The following is a 12,866-nucleotide window of genomic DNA, read 5'->3' on the forward strand; positions in this document are numbered from 1 at the left end:
GAGTTTCTGAGAGTTTCAGTACCGAAATATTGTGGTCTGCCATTTCTTTTTCAATTATGTGTAACTTTCCAGGGTTTTGAATCAGTTCCTGGAGGTTCCATGTACCAATTCACTGACATTCATTTTCTTAAATTAAATGAAAATTTGGATTCAGTCGCACAATTTCTGCCAGGTGCCTGGTCCCTCACACCTTGGCAGCCGGTAGCAAATTTCACATCATCCTACCCGTAACCGAGATGGCGCCGAGCGTGAGTCGGGTAACTACACATTCCATCTTCACTTACCGAAATTGTCATATCCGAAGTTGTGTGATAGTGATAAATCTATAAATGTCAGTGTCAGTTTAAATTCGGACAGTGAACCTAGCCACAACAGTGATGTGTGCAAGAATAATTATTAACCCGGCACCTGCCACGTGGCTTTGCAAGGCGCCAACTGCCACGTGGGGTGCTCACAGTACCCCTTAAAAATTCTCTGTGATCTACTTGTTTAAAAAATAAAATAATGTGTCGAGTAACACAAGAATATAAAAAAACATGTTTTATTAACTTATTAGCCACTAATATGTTATAAAAGTTAAAAAATAAAATGAAAAAGGTGTTATGAGCAAATTAGCAAGTACCAAGCCGTAATAAATGAAGTCAAGTAAAATATCTAAAAATATTAAGATTTAGTGAGTGTAGAGTCTATATTAATAATAAGTTAAATCAGTTATTTCAATAAAAAATGTAAATTTGACCTGTTTATCAAAAATACAAAAGAAATTTAAAACTTAAAGTGCCAGATGATGACACCCCAATTCGACTTTGAGCTATAAGTTCAGAATGACACTAAATAACCACTTCAAACACTAACACATCTATGCTATATAATATTATAGAAAGCTACTATGACGCACAGCTCGGTTACCAAACTTGAAATACCAAATATTTGATAAAAATGTGTTATGGGGTGCTGATAGCACCCCACGTAGCAGGTGCCGGGTTAAATCCTAAGGTGAACCGTTGGGAATACCTAGGACGGTACAGTAGTAGATTAAGTTAAATGAAAAATGCTGGTTAGTCTTAGGATTAGGTACATTGTTAAATTAATTAAAAAATGAGTTATTCGAAAGTAAGTGAAGAAATAGACAATGTTAGTATAAATAGTAACTATCACAGAAAAATAAACGTAAAGATATTTTTAAACTCTTTAACTCTCTTTCAATTGCTGGGATTTGTCACACCCACTTGTCTGTTAGTGGCAAAAAAGTTCACCTGTCGGATACCGGGTTAATTAGCATATTTATTTCAAACACGAAAATGATAGAGTTATGGGATAAAAATATCGATAACAATTAAGACAGTTCAAATGCTGACAAAGAATATTAAAAAATAAAAGATACTTATAGACATGTACAGAAAAAAAGTAAAGTTATAAAGCAGTCATAAAAGCCATCATAAAAGCAGTCATAAAAGCAATCATAAAAGTTATTAATAAGACGATGTTCAAACTGACGGATGTCACGAGACATGACATCCTATTATTATCATCAACATTTAATGATTAGCTCTACAACTCATGTTGGGTCTCAGCTTGTTCCAGAATTGGCTTCCATTTCTTCCTATCCTTCGCCTTGGTTTTCCAATTTCGCTTTCCTAACACTCGAAAGTCGTCTTCCACCTGGTCCTTAAATCACTCTCTGGGCCTGCCTGTTCTCCTCACTTCATCCGGTCTCTGGCTATAAATGTGTATTATACCTAGGTCAATTTCTTGACTTAGCTTTCTTTACTAAAATTTCACAAAATTTTGAAAAAGATTATATAGGTACACGCAATGTCCACATAGAGGGTAACATAGAGACTGATCGGATCAGAATTCTACACTGGCTCTTATATGCTTTTTTTATAAATGACCAGTGTCATGTATCAATATTATGAAATTAACGTTAACATTATTAAAAAACATAAAAATGCTGAAAAAGCTCTTGTATAAACAATTGGATACCTCTCTTGTAGCATTTTCTATTGAATTTGACGTATCTTCAAAACACTGTGTCACCTTTAAAATATATTTTACTTACATTATGTTATTAAATAATTGCAGCATAGCTCTAATGATGGCGTTGTATTTCAAAAAACAACAGCTAACAATTAAATGCATTACCTTCACACTTTTAAAGTGTTTCCTTTTTAATTTATTCATTTGATAATTGTTAGTTATTAAATTTAAAAAAATATTGTTTGTTCCCTAATTAATATGTATGGTAAATGTGTACATGTTTTCATATGGAAATGGCAAAGCTACCCGACAAGAATATCAACTACCAGTTCCTGGCCGGCGGTTACTGATTAAATGACAACTTTCTCTAATTTGTTTAGTTACTATAAAGGACAGTGTAAACTCCCAATGGGATAAGAAAATAAACCTAATGAAATGCAACATACATGTTGAGAACAAAATAATATGTACATACATATATGTATAATATAACAAGCTGAAAATGCGAGCATTATCATAACGAAAACTTTATTTATTTACGTATTTTAATTCATAATATGGAAAATTGCTATTATGAAAAGTAGTTTAGGTTTTAATGTGCAATTATATCATTCAAATTTAAATGTTATGAACTATAATGGCAGTTCACTCTTGATCGAAATTCATATTTTTTATGTACCTCGTATAAAACTAATAAAATTTTACATATGATGGTTGCATCATAAATCTTAGAACATGAAGAGCTTTTTATGAAGAATAACTTTTCTTCGTCAAATTAAAAATAAAATAGTTATAAATGAAAATGTTGCTGGTATCCATAATTTGAGAAAAATCTTCAAATATTTTTTTCCATTAGAAAGATATAATTGCACATATCAGACCATAATTGTTTATACCAAACAATATTCTTTCATGTACTGTCGGTTCGATAAACTCAGACACAACTGGTTAGTGATTTTGGTCAATAATTTTGCCAATTTGGCAAAAAAATAATTACTAACTAGTTAATAATTACTAAATAATTAGTAATTTTGTCAATTTTGGCAAAATTCGCAAAAACCAAAAAATTACCTACTAAAACACTAGCCAGTTGTGTCGAGTTTAGCGAACCGACTATATTTTAATTTCATAGCAAATGGAACAGTCCATTTATCATAAAGGGGAGGCCGCATACTCGTATAAACGTTTTTGAAGCTGTTAATAAATTATTGCTTTTAAAATATACTCAAATTGTATTTTTGAACATCTTATTTATTTCATATAATAATTAAATTCACTATCAAATGGCATTAATGTTTCATTAATACTTAATTTTAAATTTAGTTTGACATTCACGAAGTGTCAAACTCAAATGTAAATAACCTATTATGCTTTGCTTAACAAATCGAGATTAAAAAACTAGCCTACTTAATAGCAACGATTTCAGCTGGACGTGTAGTGTGTCGGAAGAAAATAACCCGATTGTGACGTCACATTTTACATTTTGGGGTCGATTATCTCGAAGACGGTTAGAAATATCGAAATGCCGTTTTAAGATCTGGATTCAGAAGGAAAAACTACATATGATTCCATCGATAAATCTGATCTGAGTATTGCAGGAGCGGCAACGCAATAACACACAGACTTTTGCGAATTTATAAACGAAATGTTTTCGTTGAAAATGTACAATATAATATATAATGTAACACATAACACACACCATAAAGTGGGATGAAAAGTTCGTAAGTTCGTAGGCTAACACATAGATGGCACTACTGGTATTAAATTAATATGATTTTTATTCAGCCCTAACCTTCACAAGATGCGTGTATAAATGTGATAGATGTCGAACTATTAGTTTATGAGATGTAGCATTTTGAGTGCAGCAGCTAGTGTTAGTTAAAATAGAAATGGATAAAAAGGAATCTCCTGTCTTAACCCGCCACCTGCCACGTGGCATTGCAAGGCACCAACTGCCACGTGGGGTGCTCACAGCACCCCTTAAAAATGTTCTGTGATCTACTTGTTTAAAAAACAAAATAATGTGTTGAGTAGCACAAGGATATAAAAAAACATGTTTTATTAACTTATTAGCCACTAATATGTTATAAAAGTTAAAAAATAAAATGAAAAAGGTGTTATAAGTAAATTAGCAAGTACCAAGCCATAATAAATGATGTCAAGTAAAATATCTAAAAAAATTAAGATTTAGTTAGTAAAGACTCTATATTAATAATTTAAATCAATTATTGCAATAAAAAAATAAAAATTTGACTTGTTTATCTAAAATACAAAAATAAAATTAAAACTTAAAGTACCAGATGATGACACCCCAATTCGACTTTAGAGCTACAAGTTCAGAATGACACTAAATAACCACTTCAAACACTAACACATCTATGCTATATAATATTATAGAACGCTACTATGACGCACAGCCTGGTTATCAAACTTGAAATACCAAATATTTGGTAAAAATGTGTTATGGGGTGCTGGTAGTACCCCACGTGGCAGGTGCCGGGTTAATAAAGCATTACTTTTTGGCGACAAAAATACTGTTGAAGCGAAAGATTGGCTTGACAAACATTATTCTGACTATGCACCAGAAAAATCAACCATTGAGAAATGGTTTTTGAAGTTATACTTCTTTACGATCGAGAGTGAAATTTTATAATCCCGGGCGCATGCGCACACAGCCAGTATGTAGTTAGTTGCTAATCTTTCAAGATATGTATGTATCAGCGCTGTCAGCGCAAATAAGTCATTAAAAGGATATATTAGTGTTTTTAGTAAATGTATTACTTATTATTATTTTTGTGTCTTTGGATTTGTCTTCCTCGGGAATAAGATATTTTATAATAATAGTAAGTATATTTAAAGTATTTTTGTATATTTCACTTGGTCTATTAAATTTGTCAGTATGTATGAGAAATATCTTGTAACCTGTCAAAGCAAAGGGAATATAGCTCAGTGGTAGAGCGTGTGACCGGAGATCGAGAGGTCCCGGGTTCAAATCCCGAACAATTCATATTCTTTTTTTTTTTTATTTTTGGTATCGTTTTAATAAAAACAATTTAAAAGTGGTAGGTAGGAAAGTTAGTTTAATATTTAAATAAAATACAAATAACCTGTTTTTTTTACTTACTTACTTAAGCCGTCCTCTTGTACCTTACTCAGTAGCTAGTCTTTCTGCTTCTCTCCACCCAATATTTCTTTTTACGCAAGCCTTTCCAATATCTGCGTTCCACGTTCTTGCTGGCCTACCTCTTCTTCGTTTGTTGTCGGATGCCGCTTTTCATACCCTCTTTACAGTTCTACCTTCACCCATTCTCGTCATATGTCCGAACCACGATAACTGTTTCGTTTCAAGTCTGTCTAAGGTCCTTCCAATACCGCACCTTTCACGTATGTCTTCATTTCTTATACGTTAAGTATATTTAATTATTTGAAATTATATCATAGATGTATAACTTCTGACAAAGTACATTCTTTTTTTTTTATTTAAACGAGGTGAAATCCGCACCGATGACGATGAACGCAGTGGACGCCCCAAAGAAGCTGTTACCGACGTAAACATCAAAAAAGTCCACAAAATAGTTTCGGATGACCATAAAGTGAAGTAGAAATAGATAGCTGAGACTCTAAAGATGTCAAAGAAATATGTTGGATATATTGTGCATGAATATTTGGGTATGCTAAAGCTCTGTGCAAAGTGGGTTCCGCGAGAGCTCACAATCGATTAAAAACAACAACGAATTGATGACTCTGAGAAGTGTTTGAAGCTCTTCAGTCGTAATAAAATCAAATTTTTTCATCGATTTATTACAATGGATGAAACGTAGCTCCATCATTCCACACCAGTGTCCAATAGGTCTGCCGAGTGGACTGCACGTGACGAAACGACTCCAAAGCATGAAAAGACGCAACAGTGACATCAGTATTTTGGGATGCGTATTGTATAATATTTATCGACTATCTTGAAAAGGGATAAACCATTAACAGCGACTATTACCTTTCGTTATTGGAGCATTTGAAGGACTAAATCGCGAAAAAACGGCCCCATTTGAAGAAAAAGAAAGTGCTATTTCATCAAGACAAGACAAATCAATGAAAACGGCACTTTACCACATGTTCGCTGACCTCAAGAGAATGCTCGTTGGAAAAAATTTAGCACCAGTGAAGAGGTGATCGCCGAGATTGAGGCTTATTTTGAGGCTAAACACAAATTGTATTATAAAAATGGTATTAAAAAGTTGTATGACTGCTATAATCGTTGTATCGTCCTCGAAGGTAACTATATTGAATAGTTTGAATAATAAAATCAAATTTTATCAAAAAAAATTCGTTCTATGTTAGCCTACGAACTACTCAGCCCACTGATTATGGCACCCATTCTGGAGCCATTATCAAGAGGGATGGTTTCGTTCGAGGTAGGGATCTTAATCTGCTTACTCCCCTAACTCGAAACGTACGTACCAGAAGTATCTTGTTCTCTAGTGGAATGGTCAAACGGCATTGACGACTAAATCGGCCTACTTCTCTTGACTTTTACTGAAACAGTAGATGAAATGTGGAAGTTAAACGTTTTTAGAGCTGATTAAAATATTCAAAAAACCCTATTAGTTTTAATGTCGTAAGCCGTAGACTAATTTAGCGTTTTACCTAAACTGTATTCATTTAAGACGAATTATTTTTATACACTTTTTTTTACAATGTAATAGAAAATAATGATGCATTTTATCACCCGTTTAAAATATACTAGACCAAATAACAACTTACAAAATATTTGAAATATGTCGACAACAACTCGCCTAAATGATGTATGAATCGCAGCAGCAGTAGAAAAACCTGACATCTGCCGTTATTTCATTAAAAAGTAATTAAGGCCACCGAAATTTATGCGTTTGTGAAAACTCTCATATGAGAATTAGTGGGAAATGTAAATATTCTACATTGGCCAAATGGTTAAAGAGTGTTATTTATTATAAGATTGTTTAAAATGTAATAATTTTTTATTGTACGATTTATGACCATAAAATAAAAATACACCAATAAGCTATAGAAATTCTAAAAATATACAAAAACACGTCAAATTTATTTGTAGGGCGGGCGGTTTGTAGACCAGTTTTCAAATAAATTATATTAACTCTCTAGCGGGGGTGACGAAACCCCCAAAATATTTCATGGATAGGTAGGTTGAGTGATACCTACCTCATTTTAAAATTCGTTCGACTTCATTTTCAAAAATATCACATACATTATATTTCTTTTCTCTAATTTTAGAAAAATTTCGGACCCCATACTCCAAAAATTTTTTGGAGTTCTGAACTCCATACTTAATATCTTTACGGTTTAACTTGATTTTTCCAAAATACCTACTCCAAAATAATACTCAAAATACTCAATTTGGAGATTAATACTCCAAAAAGTTCGTGGTATGTGGGGATGTTTTCTGCTTCATCTTTTTTCTTTATTATCTTTACTTTTCCAATTTTAGATCTTGCTGTTATTTTATTGTTGTTACATGTTGTTGTTATTGACAAATTCATATAATTCCTTGTTGTGTTTGTTATTTTTGGTATTAATGCTTCAATCTGCTATTTAATCCATTTTATTTTTATATATTTTTGCCGCCTACTTTTTCCTTTTTTCTTTTGTATTCATTCGTTTTTTGTCTCTTCCATGCCATCAATAGCACGATCAAAGATCCCACAATTTTACGAGAACCTCCAAAAAAGTTAAGGGAAGGATGAAAATTTGGGAATAGTAGTTGAAATTGTCTATTATTATATAAGAAAAAGTTTACAATTCTACATCCTCTCCATTTTACAAAAATGGAGGGGAATACCCCTTTCTCAGGGGTGAAAATTGTGCATTCAAAATAAGTTCGGAGTTGGATAAAATGCCTAATTCTAAGCAACTTTTGTTCCATAGAGTTTTTTCACTAAGTCAATACTTTTCGAGTTATTTGCGAGTAAATATGTTCATTTTTAACAAAGAAAAATATGTTTTTGGACGGTTTTTCGCAAATAACTCAAAAAGTATGTATTTTGTCGAAAAAATATTCCTAAGAAAAATATAGATTATAAAAAGGAGAAAAAAATGGTGTATACATGAAATCTGTAGGCCTAGCAGAAGCAGAGTTGTAGTCAATGAAAAGTAAGTTCTTCTTCGTCAAATTTCAAGTCGAATATTTCAACGTAAAATAACCAAAAAACCAAACACTTTTCGTGGAAAACTCATTTAAACTTTTTGAAACCATTTAAAAAAGGTTTATTTTTGTTTTTTAAAAATGTCTAACATTAAAAATAAGTGAGTTACGCTCCGAACATTGTTGGTCCCTTTTATTTTTTGGTAAAAAGGATCGAAAAATTCACACCTTAATTAACATCCAAATAAAATTAATCGTTACCGCTTCATAGGTTACTTTGATTATGTAGTTTTTATATGATGTGTAAGTTTCATCGGTTTAAAGTGCTTATTTTTTTAAAAGGCTGCAGTTAAAATGGCTTGAACGAGTCACAATAACACGAGTGTATTCAAATTTTGAACAGTCATAGCATAACGAATTTTTGTCTAACAGGAAAACAAGACATCCGAAATATTCAGAAAAGCAAAACGTATATTTTATTGCTCTTTGAGATTTCCGGTACTACTAATAACTTTTAAGTTATTTTGAAAAAAAAAGGAATTATTTTCAAAATTCAAACAAAAATTTTATTTTGAATCTAATTTTTTTTGTTTTGAAAATGAGCACTTTAAACCAATGAAACTTATAGATCATATAAACAATACATAAATAAAGTAACCTGTGAAGCGGTAACGATTAATTTTATTTGGATGCTAATTAGGGGGTGATTTAATAATTCATTTTACCAAAAAATAAAAGGGAACAACAATAGTCTGGGCGTAACTCACTTAATTTTAATGTTAGAAGTATTTTATAAAAAAAATTTATAATTTTTTAAAGATTTTAAAAAAGTTTTAATGAATTTTCCCCGAAAAGTGCTCCATTTTTTAGGCTATTTCACGTTGAAATATTGGATTTGAAATTTGACGAAGAATAACTTGATTTTCATTAGCCACAACTCTGCTTCTACTGGGTCTCCATACTTGCATATACCATTTTTTTCACCTTTTTACAAGCTACAAGTTTGATGAGAATATTTTTTTCGATAAAGACATATTTTTTGAGTTATTTGCGAAAAACCGTCCAAAAACATGTTTTTCTTTGTTAAAGATGAACAAATTGACTCGCAAATAACTCGAAAATTATTGACTGAATGAAAAAACTTTATAGAACAAAAGTTGCTTAGAATTAGTCATTTTATACAATTACGGACTTATTTTGAATGCATATTTTTCACATCCGAGAAGTAGGTATACCCCTTCATATTTGTACAACGCAGGGGATTTAGAATTGTAAACATTTTCTTATATAATAATAGACAATTGCAACTACCTATTACCAAATTTTCATCCTTCCCTTAATTTTTTTTGGAGGTTTTCGTAAAATTGTGGGTTCTTTGATCGGGCTATTGATGGCATGGAACAGACAAAAAACGAATGAATACAAAAGAAAAAAGGAAAAAGTAGGCTTTTTATTTTTATTTTGGTCATATTGTTCTTTGATCGGGCTACAATGCTTATGTTTTCTTTATGTTGTGATTCACTTTTTGCCTTTGTTCTATTGTTTCCTCTGTTGCTTCTATTAGGTTAGTTTTGGTGTTGTTTTAGTCGGTAATTTCTTTTGTTTAGAATATTTGAAGTTGTTTTGCTGTCTTTTGCATATTTTTTTACTTCTTCTGTTTTTAGCTTGTAGATTTTAGATTTTTTTTTAATTTTATTAAAACTTGGTTTTTCTTATTGCCACCACTCTATATATATAATATATATGTAGGTATATACAATTTTTACTGCAAAAACACACTTACGTCATTCAAGATCTCTGACGTCAGAGCATTGGGAAAACAATAGAAAATTACTTTTCGTCATGTCCATATTTCCTGTACAGTGTGAAGCTATGCATCATCATTGTTAGAGACAGTTTCCTTTGGTTTTGTTTACTGAGCAAAATATCTATATATTCTAATTAATTAATGATGTCAATCGCTTTTCAGCACTTGTCAAAATACATATATTAATATATATTAATTATTATTACAATATTTATTAATATTATAGTGTGTAATCAACAAAATAGATCATTTATTATTTTGAGGATGCATGTAGTGAATAGTATTCAATATGAATAAAATATTGTATTATATAGGTATAGCACGAGATGGTTTATAAATAATAAATGTTTTGAAAAATTGTAAAATAATAAAAAACAGGTATACTCTAGTAGGTATCAATTTTTGTATTTTTTATTGTTGGCGAGTTAGTATAATAAATAATAATAATAAAGTATAAAGTACCTGTGCACACAATTTTGATAAAAAAAGCCAAAGCATTTATTTCTTTATAAACTCTTGTGTTATACCTACAATAGTTTACTCGTATTAAACACTATTCAGTACATGCACCATCTGACATTTTTAGCGTTAAAATATTAAATGATCTATCTTATTGATTTCGGCAAATAATGAAAAGCATTTTTGGCGGCAATAAGGATTGACATCGTTAATTGGAATAAAGAATTATAGATATTATTTGTGCACTAAACAAGACAAAGAAAAATATATCTGACCAGTAATGATGCCTAGCTTCTCACTGTACCAGAAATATGGCCGTAAACATTCTGGAAACGATGTCAAGAAAGATTATAATTAAAAGATAATAATTTGTTTACCATGATTATTTTACTTACTTGCATGATAATAGTTTTATATTTTTTATAAACGTATTATATAGGTTTAAAAAAATTAATATAAAGTAAAATAAATTACTTTTGTATTATTTTAAATACCCATAATATTCGTTATTTATGAAACAGTTCGTGAAGTATGCTTTTTGCGCACGCACGCGATGTTAGAGCACGAGCGGGGTGAGTGCTGTATATCGCGTAAGTGCGCAAGAAGTACTTCACGCACAGTTTCATACAATATTTTATCTACGATAAACAAATAAAAACCGCAACCCTTCATAACTAGAGTACATTCCTTTTCTACAATTTTTGAATTTTGACATTTAAAAATTCAAACTTCTTTCAAGCCACAAAATTGTCAAAACTTTTGTTGTAATTTATTGCTCACATCTCGTCACCATGACAACAAGAAAATTAAGGATATTTGATTGTATGAAAGTGTGCCAAAAACAGTGCGAAAAAGTAGATCCCATTTAAAATACGTTATTACTTCACGCACACTTTAAACCCTTCACGTACTAGTAGCTATGATGATAGTTTTAACAAAATAAAAACTTATACATAATATAAGATACAGTAGATAAATACTTGTTTAAATAGGTATATCAAAAACTATATCAGCGTTAAAATAGTTTCATGAAAAACGTCGCCTTTACTGTGTTAGTATTAGTTCAAAACGCATTCCTGCACTTGCGAGATATTTCCAGTATAAGAGCTGTGAGACATTTTTGAGTAGGTATTTTAGGCAACCTGAAAATTTTTCAGGTGACTCTTCTATGATAGCCTAATACAAAAATGCCGGTCTGGCTGGAGGGTAGCGGTTATTTTCCCCAAAAATCCCCCCCAAAAGTTAAAAAAGGGTAAAAATTGTTATTACAAAAAATATCATTGAGATGACTTGAAAGTAAATTTAAATATTCGATTATAAAGAAAATAAACAGGCCAGGCGATTTGAGGACGATTTTAACTCTGCAAGATACATGCATGGGCGCCCCAGGATTATTTTCAGGAGGTGCATCTGAACTTCAGAAGATTTCATCTGAATCTGTACATACTATTAACGAGTATAAAATATACAACTATACACTATACATGCATAGCTATGTACATTCGTTCCGGACAGGGAGGTGCAATTGTTATTTTGACAGGGTATTTTTTAATTTTAAAAATAAATATTCTACAAAAGACAGGTTTTTTTTGGTGAAATTTTCCAATTGCCATGTAATCAAACAAATTACGCGTGCATATAAATGAAAACCGCTATAAGTAAGCAGCAGTGTGAGAAAGAGCGTATACCGATAGCTATTTGCGTCCTCTGTTGTAGTTGAGTGAGACCGTTCGCTCGAGAAAATCACGTGACCTGGCGATATCCATGTTGTTGTGCCTCGAAACGTTAGTGTAATTATTATATATATTATAGTTTTTTAAGTAATTTTTCTTAATTAAAGGAAAATAATACGTACTATACAATAGATTTTGTAAATATGATAGAAAAAGACAAATTTGTTATTATAAATATATAGGTAGAAAATATAAAACTATAAACTAAATTAATTCGGTGTCCGAATCTTGTACTTCTTCTTTAAACTCCTCATCTGAGGTTAAATGTTCATTCTGTTCTTCTTCATCAGACTCCCCTCGAGACTCAGATTCCTCTTCTACATGATCTGTAAATAGTTGTAATATGTATGTAGAATTAATTAAAAATTAATCAGTGATTAATTAATTGAGAAGGACAATCACGGGCGCATCTGAAGAAAGACTTACCATTGTTGAGATGCGGTGTTATCGAATAATGTAAAAAATATCATGGACACAACACTTAAAAAACAAGAAAACATTAAGAAAGATGAAAAAGGCAAAAGAAATACTCAACACTATGAAGGAAAGAAAAATGAGCTAAAATAAATATTTATAAAAATTACCAATGCTTAATACTTTTCCTTATATAACCAATCACATCACGTTTTTTATTTCTTAGTGTAGGTATGACCAAAGTAGCTCATGTTTCTTTCCTTCATAGTGTAGAGTATTTTTCAACATCGATACATTATTCGATAACTCCACATCTCAACAACGGCAAGTCTTTCTTCAGATG

Source organism: Diabrotica virgifera, chromosome 6 (genome assembly GCF_917563875.1).
Source record: "Diabrotica virgifera virgifera chromosome 6, PGI_DIABVI_V3a".
In the NCBI taxonomy this organism is placed as follows: Eukaryota; Metazoa; Arthropoda; class Insecta; order Coleoptera; family Chrysomelidae; genus Diabrotica; species Diabrotica virgifera.